The 12,438-nt window shown below is 29.7% G+C and overlaps 1 protein-coding gene across 3 annotated transcripts in view; it reads right to left on the reverse strand.

Annotated features, from left to right (window-relative positions):
* Positions 1–12,438, reverse strand: part of BRINP3 (BMP/retinoic acid inducible neural specific 3) — a 465,105-nt gene that overhangs the window by 106,168 nt on the left and 346,499 nt on the right. The gene's annotated exons all lie outside the window — the stretch shown is intronic.

Consider the following 12,438-nt stretch of genomic DNA (forward strand, 5'->3'; position numbering starts at 1 on the left):
GGAATCACAGGACCTTACGTAGAATCCTTCTGCTATATGACTTGAACAAAGTTACTTAACCTTTACAGGACTCAGTTCTTCACCTATAAAATGAAGAAAGTGGACTTAGGTACTTTAACTTCCCTTCCAACTCTACAGCTAAGATCCAGCAATGGTTCTAGATTTTGATCTATTATTTCTTTAAAAAAAAAAAGTAAACATCTCAAAGATTCTGTATGTGACACTCTCTTTCATTGGTTATTTATGTAAGATGGCATCCTTCTTTGCAAATTCCTAATTTCTAGTGACAGCAGCTCTAGGGACAACAATTGAGAGTATTGCCCAAGTAGTACATCAGCCAATTGGACTAGAGAGAACCCATATTAATAATGCAGCATGATGGGTAGAGTACAGGTTGCCAATAAACATTCTAAGCTTTCCTTCTACCATTTATGTGGACATTTTATGTTAGAACTGGCACCTGAGTAACTCTTAGAAAGGCTAGCATCATTATCCGAGGAGAAAATCCAATTGAGAGGTATAAGGACTTGGTAACTGAAGTGAATGTTGGTGAGACATTTCTTCCCCTATCTACTTGAAACTAATAATAAGGACCAGGAAACCAATAATTCAAACAAACAAACAAAACCAACACAAAACAGACATAAAAGCAAACAATACTGACTTGCCCAATTAGAACTGATGACATCTGGGCCAGACACTTTGAAGTCTCCTCAGCCATTTGTGATATTCCTGAGAACAGCAGTTCCCTTGGCAAAAGTAAAGGTATGAACTGATTTGTGAGTTCAGACCTCATTAATGTGGCAGTGAGCCAGTCACTCCCAGACACTTGGTAGGTTCAATACTATGTTTTATTATCTTTCTATGTCCTACAGTAACTGTGCTCTAAATTACAATGTGAAATTTGTTTCTTTTCAGATCATTCTGAAATTGGGAAGGTGCTAAGAATCTTAATGGGAAGTGAGAGGTGGACTATATTTGGAGATTTTCCCAGAATTCTGGGAGGGGGGAGAAATAATGAGCCAATTTGTGAAATAATATATGTGAATTTAAACTCTAGATCACACTGAAAGGAACTTGGGTCAAAGAGAAAGGCAGGTGCTTCTTTTAGATATAGGAAAATAATGTTAAAATAACTACAATTACAGAATCAATTCCACACATGTGGAAAGTATACATTTATATATTGGAATACCATGAAACCCACTACCTCATAATTTAAAATATTACATAACTTAATTTTAAATATCCCATCCTGTATACTAGAGAAATAGTAAACGTGATGCCAGGGTAATAGAATAAATGGGCATTAAGTGTGAAAAGATATTGAAGTTAATTAAAAAAAATTGATTAGAGAGAATTAAAGAAATGATAAGTTGGTGCAATGTAGAGAGCACTGACTCTGGAGTCAGGAGGAGTGAGCTCAAATCCCACCTCAGACACTTAACATTTACTAGCCCTGCAAGTGGGAGCAAGTCACAACCCCAATCTTCTTGAGGAAGAAAGAAGCTAAAAGTTACAACTATATTTAGTATTTAAAAATATATATCCAAAACAAACAAGCAAAAAAAGAGAGATAAAATTGTTCCTTTTAAAATTTCATTATTTCAATCTAAGATTAACTTTAGATAATAAGTTTAGTATTTAAGAGAAATGCAATATTTTATTTTTAAGATTTACTTATTAAATATATGAAATAGTCATATCAAAGAATTTCAAGCTTAAGGAAGTAATTAGATTTAAGAATTTATCAAATGTCTTTCTGCTTCCAATAAGGACTATGCGCTTCATTCTTATAGATGCAGGTTAAAAATTTTCCTGTATGTATTTAAAATTTATAAACTCACAGGAAAAAGTAACAACCTAATAGTGGAGCAGAAAAATCATAATATTTGGTGTGGCAAATTCTTGAAATCAACATCCTGCAGTCTGAAGGTGGCAATTTGAGAGCAAGTTATACAAGGTATAAATGACATCACAGGTTTCAAAAACTTAATTCTTTTATAGTCTAGATATTGTCTAAAATGGAGACTTCTAATAATAAAAACATGGTAATATCACCTTTTCCCCTCACAACAATATTTTTCAGTGTAATCTTAGCAATAAAAGTGATAGCAGTAGAACCCTACTGGCTATATTAAATTGAAATCATAAATTGCAAAGCTACTAAAATTGTTATCTGAGTGATTGATCTTGAATAGGACTCATATTTCAAGCTACCAAATAAACATTCAATAAAAGGTTTCTTCCCCATTGTTCACATATTACTAAGGTATTTATAAAAGATATATAGTTTAAACATACCATGCTTCAAATGCTTAGAACAAAACAAAGTAGTGAAATGAAAATTTATTTACACTTATGTTCCCATGATTTTCAGATGTTCCTGATATATTACTTAATTCATCCATTCCCACTCACTATCAGTCCCCAAAAAAGTTCCAAGCAATATTTATTTTTGTTGGAACCTATGAAAATAACAGCTCTTCATCGAAATGTTCCTTGTGTTTTGAAAGAAAAAGTAATAAATCTAAAATTTGCAGAAGAGTTTAGAAATAATTTTTTGATTATTACCAATAAAGTTATCAGGTATTCACTGGGCAATAAAAGGGATTGTAGCAGATTTAGCTTGCAATTTTTGAAGAAGACTACCGGAGAGCTGAATAATTTTTATGGGTCATTTACTACAAGTGAATCTTACTTTATAAACACTATGAAAAATAGGGCCCAATGGTAAAAATATATTTGAGTCTAGAATTTGCTCTTCTGTATAATGAGTGTAATGGCATGACTTGAATAGTTATTTTTCTATGTTCCTATGCCAGTCTAATAGCACTTATGAAACTGTCAATTATCATTTTAGGAATCCAGTTAAATTTTATTGAAAAAGAAACTCAGTAGCAAAAATTAGAAGCATCATCTTTTGGAGAGAGTGGGTGAACAAATGAAATACTACAATGCCATTAAAAATGACAGAACAAAGAATTCTGAAAAAAAATCATGGAAATATACTACTTGAGAACAAAAACTTGTTGAGAACAAAAACTAACACTTAACATAACGCCTAACAAAATGGAAAACTCCCAATAAATGCTTGATGACTGATTACTAATTAATCACAAGGTGAAAAACAATATACAGAATAAGAAAAATAATGTAAAACAAAACACAGTTTCATGAAGTCAGAGGCTGTTATTATATTTAATGTGAAAAAGAAACCAAAGAAACCACCATTCTTCTTGAAAAAGTGGGGGATTATTAGTATAGAATTGAGTGTTAGGTGTCAGAGAGAAGTGCTTTTTTTCAGTTATCAAGGGAAACTCACAGTGTAAGATTCTGGAGGATATATCAGAGGAAAAAAAAAACTTTATAATTAAAAATACCAAATGCAATAAAAAACTTTAATAAACAGGTTTTTAAAATAAAATAACAAAAAAAGAAAGAAAGCAAATAGAACATGATTGATTACTTTAAGATTTAAGCAATACAAATTCTCAAAATATTAATTTCTATGAAAATTTCTAATGTAATATCAAAATTATGCTAATTTTTGTTGAATTCCTCTCCAAAAATTTTCACATGAAAAACAGTGTATTATGTGTTCACAGAGATATGTTCAACATTGGAGATAATTCTTTTCATCTTTGTCATTTTGCTTTATTTATTTTTTTATTTATGCAATAAAACAAGCATTTGCATAAGATAGTATTATCAAAAATAATTGTATACACATCTGAAAATTTATGATATACCATTTGATATTCATTTAAAATATACAATAAAGTAATCATGAAAATTTCTTTTCCCTCTCCTTGTCATACTAGAAATGATTGCCATTTAATACAAGTATGTGCGTATATATATATATATATATATATGTGTGTGTGTGTGTGGTGTGTGTGTATACATATATGTGTGTGTGTGTACATGTGTGTGAGAAATTATTTACATATTTCTGTTTATCATTTCTTTGTATATTTTTCTTTATGTGTTCTGTGTAGTTATTTTGGGTATTTATAATAGTCAAAATGATTTTTTTATAGTTGTTCTAAAAACAATTTTGCTTTTATTTTAGAACATTGTAGTAGTATTGATGAGTCAAAATGTATACTCAGTTTAAAAAATCTTTGGGCACAATTTCAGATTTTTCTCTAAAATGGTTGGATTATTTCACAATTTCCCTAACAATAAATTAGTGTCCTAGTTTTTCAATATCCCTTTCAATATTTATCACTTTTCTCTTCAATCATTTTAGCTGATTTAATAAATATAAAATAATCTCAGAGTTGTTTTAATTTGCATTTCTCTAGCCAATAATAACTTAAAACATTTTTTTCATAACACTGAAGTTTTGATTTCTTCATCAAAAAAACTGCTTATACATATCCTTTGACCAATTATCAATTGGGGAATGACATTTTATAGATTTGACAAACTGCTTATACACACACACACACACACACACACACACACACACAGACACATACAGACACACATACACACATATCTTTATATAGTTTAGATATAAGAGTTTTATTTGAAAAATATTTTATTTGAAAACATTTGAAAAACTGCCAATAAGGATTGTTTTCCCAATTTTCTGCTTTCTTTCTGATCTTGGGTACATTGTTTTATTTGTACAAAAACTTTTTTTATTTAATGTAATCAAAATTATCATTTCATACCATATTTATTTCCATTTCTTGCTTATTCATAAATTTTTCAACTACACCTAAATCTGATATGTAATATGTTCCATGATCTTCAAACAAATTTTCTTTTAATATATCTCTTTATATCTTGTCCACTTGGTAAATAATAAGTAATAAATAGTAAGCAAATGGCCAGTTTCTGTCATATGGCTTTTTAGTTTTCCCAACAATGTTTCAAAATAGTGAATTCTCATTCCAAAATTTTGCCTTTACATTTGTCAACTACAAAATTCAAATATGTATTTTCTGCTTTAAATTGTGTCTTCTCTGTTCAATTAATCTACCTTTCAGTTTTTTAGCCAGGAACAGATAGTTTTGATAATTACTGACAATTCTACTGATTCTTTCAAATGAATTTTGTCATTATTTTTCTTATTCAAAAATGATTTACAATTATAAATAATGCTTGCTGTTAGTTTAAACAAATGCTTTTTAATTTTTTAACAAATTAAGGAAAATTCCATACCTATATTTTCAAATGCTTTTAATAGAAATGAGTGTTGTACTTCATCAAAAACTTTTTTGCACCTATTGATATAATCATACAAACACATTTTCCCCATTATTTATAAAACAATTTCATTTTTAGATTTTTAAAAATTAAATATATCCTTATCTGGCATGGTGTTTTTTGAATGATCTATTATTAGTCAATCATTTTAATAACTTGTGTTCACACTTTTTCTTCCATAAAAAAGGTCAAAGTACTTTCTAATTAATTTTCTTATCATCAACTATGAAGCATGGAAGGAAAATGTCAATTTTTTAATACCTAAGAAATTAGAAATAATGATTGATAAATGAACTATTTTTCTATCCCTTAAGATGCTCTTTGACTAGTTCAATATCCCTAAGGGTTTTTAATCTATAAAATAAGTGAAGGAATAGGATACTCTTAATTCATATAAATGTTTCATAAATGTTTAGGCAGGAGATTAGAAGAAAATGTGTTGTGTGAAGACAAATAAAAACAAATATGATCAATAATATGAAAATGAAAAGAAAAACTATCTATATATAAACACATTAGTATTCTTAAATTATATAGATTTCAAAACTCAGAATAATTTATATTATTTCTGAGGGTGAATTGATTTATCATATTTGCAAGAATAACAGTATAAACTGAACTGATTAGATATCACCTGAATTAGATCATGCCTGCCACTTTCCTTTCTTTATTACAATGTCAAGATAATGTTCAAAATATCTCAGCAAACTCTCCCTCTCATAACTTTAATAAGTAGATTTGCCAGGTGTGACACTAGCAGGAGGCACATAATGCACTTAAGACTGAAAATGAGGCAATTATATTTCAATGTTCTGATTGGCTACATCTTAATTTCTGGACTATGAGATGAACTGATTTAGCTACTGGCTTTCTGGAGAACACTGACTATTGCACCTGTTCATTTTATTAAAACAGAAACACCTCCACAGGGGTGAGAATATGAATATTGGTCATGAAACAGTGAAGACTTGGAAAACTACTTCTTTAAATTGATTATATTTTTGTCAGCCACAATAAGACTAGTATGTAATTATTAGTCTTATAAAATTATTGGAAAATTAATAATTATAATGTGAATTTCCAAAGACTTTTAAAAATTTAACTTTGAGATTCATAGACTACTTTCAAAAGTTAGTTTTGTTTCTTTCACCACTAATCCCCAAGTAAAGATACTTTCTAAAAATTTCTAATGTTAAAATGTAGTTTGAATTTGGGTCAATATAATTGGAAATAGTTAAAGGAATGTATTGATTAAAGTTCATTATAAGAATTATTTTGCATAGAAATTGAATCACTTTTCTGATACAATGGATATGGAACAAACAGGAGAATTCATTCACATAATAATTCTCATAAAATAAGTGAGTTCTTAGATATATTTTCCAGTTTAATTATAATGAAACCTATTTAAGCTCTTTGTTGCCTTCTGAGATGAAGATAGTGACTTTTTTTAATGCTTCAAGACTTAAATGAAATTTTGCTTTGCTAATGTACATATTCCTACTATCCACATAGAATATATGGATAGAATATAGAATATAGAAATCCTATCACTACTTTGTCATCCTTGGCAATTTTTGCCATTTGGAAATGGTTAGAGCAATCCAAAAATAGAATTAAATGTTTTAAGTAATGATTGAGTACTACATGGAAACTTAATCTCTTACAATTCTAGGATTCTAGAGGTGGCCAAGTACAAGGACAATGCAGGGACTCTAGGGTGTGTGGTGTCTGTGTGCTGGGGGCATCTACTAGGAGGCTCTTTGTCAAAACACAGCAGTGTTAGCTACTCTGTCATGGTTCAGAAGCCAGAAAATCAGCAGACTAGCTGTGAGACATCCAATGCAACTACAAGAGGCAAATAGTAAGCCCCTGTACCCCCCCAAAATGGGGGACTTAACCATGCCCACACAGCATGGGAAGGAAGCCAGCAGCACTGGGTCCTGGGTAGCATAAAGCTTTCACTTGTAGAGGAAGCTTAGGACAATCTCCCTTTTGTCCTAAAAGCAGACTTCAATTTTAAAAATAAGCAAAAAAAAAGCAAAAAAGAGCTCTAACCACAGATAGCTTTTATGGAAACAGAGAAGAACAGACCTCAAAACCTGAGAACACTAAAGGCAAATTGTCTCCAGATGAAGACCCAAAGAGTGATAATGAGTTGCTTTCCATCTCATAAGGCTCTTGGAAGAATTGAAAAAGGATCTTAAAAGAGAGTTAGAAGAAAAATGGGGAAAGGAAATGAAAACTTTGCAGGAGAGTTTGGAAAAGGAAACAGATATTATTTGAAGAAAACACCTTAAAAAGTGATTTAGCAAAATGGAAAAATCATATAACTCCTTAAAAAATAGACTTGATAAAACTGAAAAAGAAACCAACTTGTTGAAAAACAAAGTATGTGGGAAAAAACCCAATGAACAAAACAATTCATTTAAAAGTTCAATTGGCCAAACGCAAAATGAGAATTAAAAAAAGCCATATGAAGAAAATAATTTACTAAAAATTGGAATTGAACAAATGGAAGTAAATGACTCAATGAGATATCAAGAATCAGTCAAGCAAAACAAAACAAAACAACAACAAAAAAAAAAGAAGAAGAAGAAGAAAATGTAAAGTATCTCACTGCAAAAACAACTGACCTGGAAAATAGATCTAGAAGAGACAATCTAAGAATTATTGGAATACCTGAAGAACATGACAAAAGAGGGTCAAAACAGAGAAAGAAAATTATAGTTCAAATTTACCTAATGAATATTTATGCTAAAATCTCAAATGAAATATTAGCAAAGAGATTATAGTAAATTACTCCCATGTAGGGATGGGATTCATGCCCTAGTAGGATTCATACCAGGAATGCAGGGCTGGTTCAATATTTGGAAAACTAGTAGCATAAGTGCCTATATCAATAGCCATATTAACAAAAGTCATATGATTATTTCAATAGATTCAGAAAAAGCATTTGACAAAATCTAATACCCATTCCTATTAAAAACATTACAAAGTATATGAATGAATGAAGTTTTCCTTAATGATTAGTAGCAACTATTTAAAATCATCATCAAGGATCATATGTAATGGGAATAAGCTAGAACTATTCCCAATAAGATCAGGTGTCAAACAAGGTAGCCCACTATTTACCATTACTATTCATTTTTGTATTAGAAAAATTAGCTTTAGCAATGAGAAGAAAAAAATTTAAAAAATAAATTATCACTTTTTTGCAAATGATATGAGTGTATACTTATAGAGAATCTTAGAAAATTAACTAAAAAACTACTAGAAACAATTCACAATGTTAGCAAAGTTGCAGGATACAAAATAAATCCACATAAATCATCAGGATTTTTATATGTTATCCACAAAGTCCAACAATAAGAGATACAAAGAAAAATTCCACTTAAAATACTGTAGATAACATAATATTGGGTAATCTACTTACGTAGGCAAACTCAGGAACTATATGAACACAATTACAAAGTATTTTTCACATAAATAAAATCATATCTAATCATTTGGAAGAATATCCAGTGCTCGTGGGTAGACTGAGCTAATATAATAGAAATGATAATTTTACCTAAATTAATCTACTTATTCAGTGCCATACTAATCAAACTCCCAAGAAATTATTATACTGAACTAGAAAAAAAATAATAACAGTTCATCTGGAAGACCAAAAGGTCAGGCATTTCAAGGAAATTAACAAAATAAAAAAAATACAAATATACAAATGATGGTGGCCTAGCTGTACCAGATCTAAAAATATATTATAAAGAGTAGTCATCAAAACCATCTGGTACTGGCTAAGAAATAGAGGAGTCAATCAGTGGATAGATAAGGCTCACATGACAAAACAGTCAATGATTATAGTAAATGTTTGATAAATTGATTTTTGATCAATTCAAAGACCACAGCTTCTGGGATAACAACTCACTATTTGACCAAAAGTGCTGGGAAATTGGAAATCAGTATGACAGAAACTAGGCATTGATCCACACTTAACACCCTATATCAAAATAAGATCAAATTGGATTCATTATTTAAACATAAAGAGTGATACTATAAGCAAAGTAGAAGAACAAAGCACCGTCTACCCCTCAGATCTGTGCAGAAGGAAGAAATTTATGACCAAAGAAGAACTAGAATACATTATGAAATGCAAAATGAATAATTTTTATTATATTAAGTTAAAAAAATTTATATAAACAAAACCAATATAGACAAAATTAGAATGGAAGGAATGAAGTGGGAAAAATTTACATCCAAGGATTCTGATAAAGGCCTCATTTCTAAAATATAAAGAGAATTGACTCAAACTTATAATAATTCAAGCCATTCTGCAGTTGATAAATGGTCAAAGAATATAAACAGTCAATCTTCAGATAACGAAATTAAAACCATTAGAGTCATATAAAAATCACTTTTGATCAGAGAAATACAAATTAAGACAGCTCTAAGGTATTACTATACAGCTTTCAGATTGGCTAAGATGACAAGAAAAAAAATAATGATGAATGTTGGAGGAGATGTGGGAAAACCTGAACACTAATACATTGTTGATGAAGTTGTGAATGCATTCAACAATTTTGGAGAGCAATTTGGAACTATACCTAAAGAGCTGTCAAACTGTGCATACCTTTTGATCCAGCAATGTGTCTATATGGCCTGTATCCCAAAAGATCATTAAAAAAGTAAAAGGATTCATATGTGCAAAAATGTTTGTAGCAGCCTTTTTGTAGTGGTAAGAAACTAGAAACTGAATGGATGCCTATCAATTGGAGAATGGCTGAATAAATTATGGTTTATGAATGTTATGGAATATTATCATTCTATAAGAAATGATCAGCAGGATGATTTCAGAGAGGTCTGGAGGGATTTACATGAATTGATGCTATGTGAAGTGAGTAAAATCAGAAGAACTCTGTAAACAGCAACAAGATTATGTAATGATCAATTCCCTGATGGATGTGACTTTTCAACAGCAAGGTGATTAGGAAAGTTTCAATAGCCTTGTGATGAAGAGAATCATCTGCACCCAGAGAGAGGACTGTGGGGATTTTTGTTGTTGTTTTCAGGCATTTTGTTTTCTTTTTCATTTTTAATCTATTTTTCTTGTTCATCATGATAACTTTGGAAATATGTATAGAAAATTGTACATATTTAACATATAATGGATTTCTTGCCATCTAGGAGAGGGGATGGAGAGAACGGAGGGAAAAAATTTGGAATACAAGATTTTTGCAAGAGTGACTTGAAAATTATCTATACATATGTTTGGAAAATAAAAAGTTTTAATAAAAAATCTTATCTATGAAAGGAAGAAATACCAGTAAAGTCAATATCTTTAAGTGGAAAAGTAACACAGTTTATAAAATTTGATTTATAAACTTTATTTTCCAAGGAGTATAGATAGCATATAATAATAGATAAATTGAAAGATAGATAGATGAATGTATGCATAGATAGATATTTATTATATAAATGCAAGTTTAACACAACTGGCAATTTACAGGTAAATATCTGAACTTTGAAAATTCCATTTCCATTTATTGGTAGCATTAGAATTGATAGATTAAATGAATATTCAATAATTATCCATATGATCATGCAAAACTCTCTCTCTCTCTCTCTCTCTCTCTCTCTCTCTCTCTCCCCTTTCTCCCCTCCCCCCCCCTTTCTCTCTCTCTCTCTCTTATTTATGAGGTATTCAGGAAGATTTCTTTAAGTATGATGAGTGTGTATATATTTTTGTAATTTCTGATGATACACATTGATTCCAGCTCCTTTGGGATCATCATTTAGGACACTGATGAGAATATGGGAGTCCAAAATATTGGGTACTCTTCAAATCTAGGTCTACTGTGGCCAAAAAGGGTATGAAAATCCAAAGAAGGTCTCTGCTCTCTTTCTCCCCCAATATAATTCCTCCTCAGCAGTGCTATGGAAAGCCATACTTGTCTCAAATTTTAGAAAAGCCTCCCTTTCCAAACAACTCAATATTATTATATAGCATCCATACAGAATAACAAAATTTTGTAGAGTAAAAACCACTCTTGTCTGTCATAAATTATTCTCTTACCTTTATTCAGATAACTTTCAAAGACTTTTCTCATTATTGTGTGTGTGTGTGTGTATACACTGTGTTTAAGCATAATTGGTTTCTTTTGTAATACAATGTATTTTATGTATTTAAAAACATTATTCTGAGAAATGGTTTCATCAGATGCAAATGGAATGTGTGACACACAAAAAACTTTACAATATCTTCATTGAATGGGCATATTCTCATTTGATGTAACTATTAAATTAAAATGAAGTGGGATGGCTTCAGATAAACCACATATGAAGCCATAAGAAACAAAAAATACACAAAATTAGCATCAGTAATGCCACTTTGTTAATATTCCTCATATCTTTTGGTGAACTGGTTTTAGTTTATAAAAGTAATACTTTCATTAGGTAGCATAAATCAAATTCTATAAAGGAAAGATGGATCTCCAATATAGAAACATATTTAATTCTTAAATGACAATTCTTATTTTAAAATGTCATTTTAACTACTACATTATGAACAGAAGCATAGATTTCAATATAGTAACTATCTATCTATCTGTCTATTTATAAAATATACAACTTTCAACTGAATCTTAATTTTCTTTTCTGATTCTATATATGATGTTGAGTCTTTTGCCTAAAACGAACAATTCAGTATGACTGACTATTTAACAAAATAGATTGAATCAAGTTAACTTTTATTGACAAAATAATTAGAAACATGCTCAAAATGACTCCTGCTTTTTTCAATACTATATTAACAATCTTTTGCAACCTCCTACATGGGAAGGCCAATATCATTACTATTACTATTTTTTTCTTAAACAACCCATAGCACATAATATAATACATAATACATAGGGAGCATATACATTAGATATTTTTGGTGAATGCTTAAACATATTTTGTAAAAAAAAAAATCAATTACTTGAAGCCATTTTATACATTAAAATATTTAATATAATCATTTGTATAAACTGCTTTATAAAAGATTTTTGATTAAAAATAGATTACTTATATTTAACTTTAGTGGGAAATTTTTTTCATTAATTTCAAATAATGAAATTAGTCCATCAAAACTTAATTTTATTTAATACTTCTCAATGCTTTATTAAACATGACATTGAATTGCTTATAAATATTGATTTTTTTCACTGTGACTAGTAT

The sequence above is a fragment of the Sarcophilus harrisii genome, chromosome 4 (assembly GCF_902635505.1).
Source record: "Sarcophilus harrisii chromosome 4, mSarHar1.11, whole genome shotgun sequence".
Taxonomy (NCBI): Eukaryota; Metazoa; Chordata; class Mammalia; order Dasyuromorphia; family Dasyuridae; genus Sarcophilus; species Sarcophilus harrisii.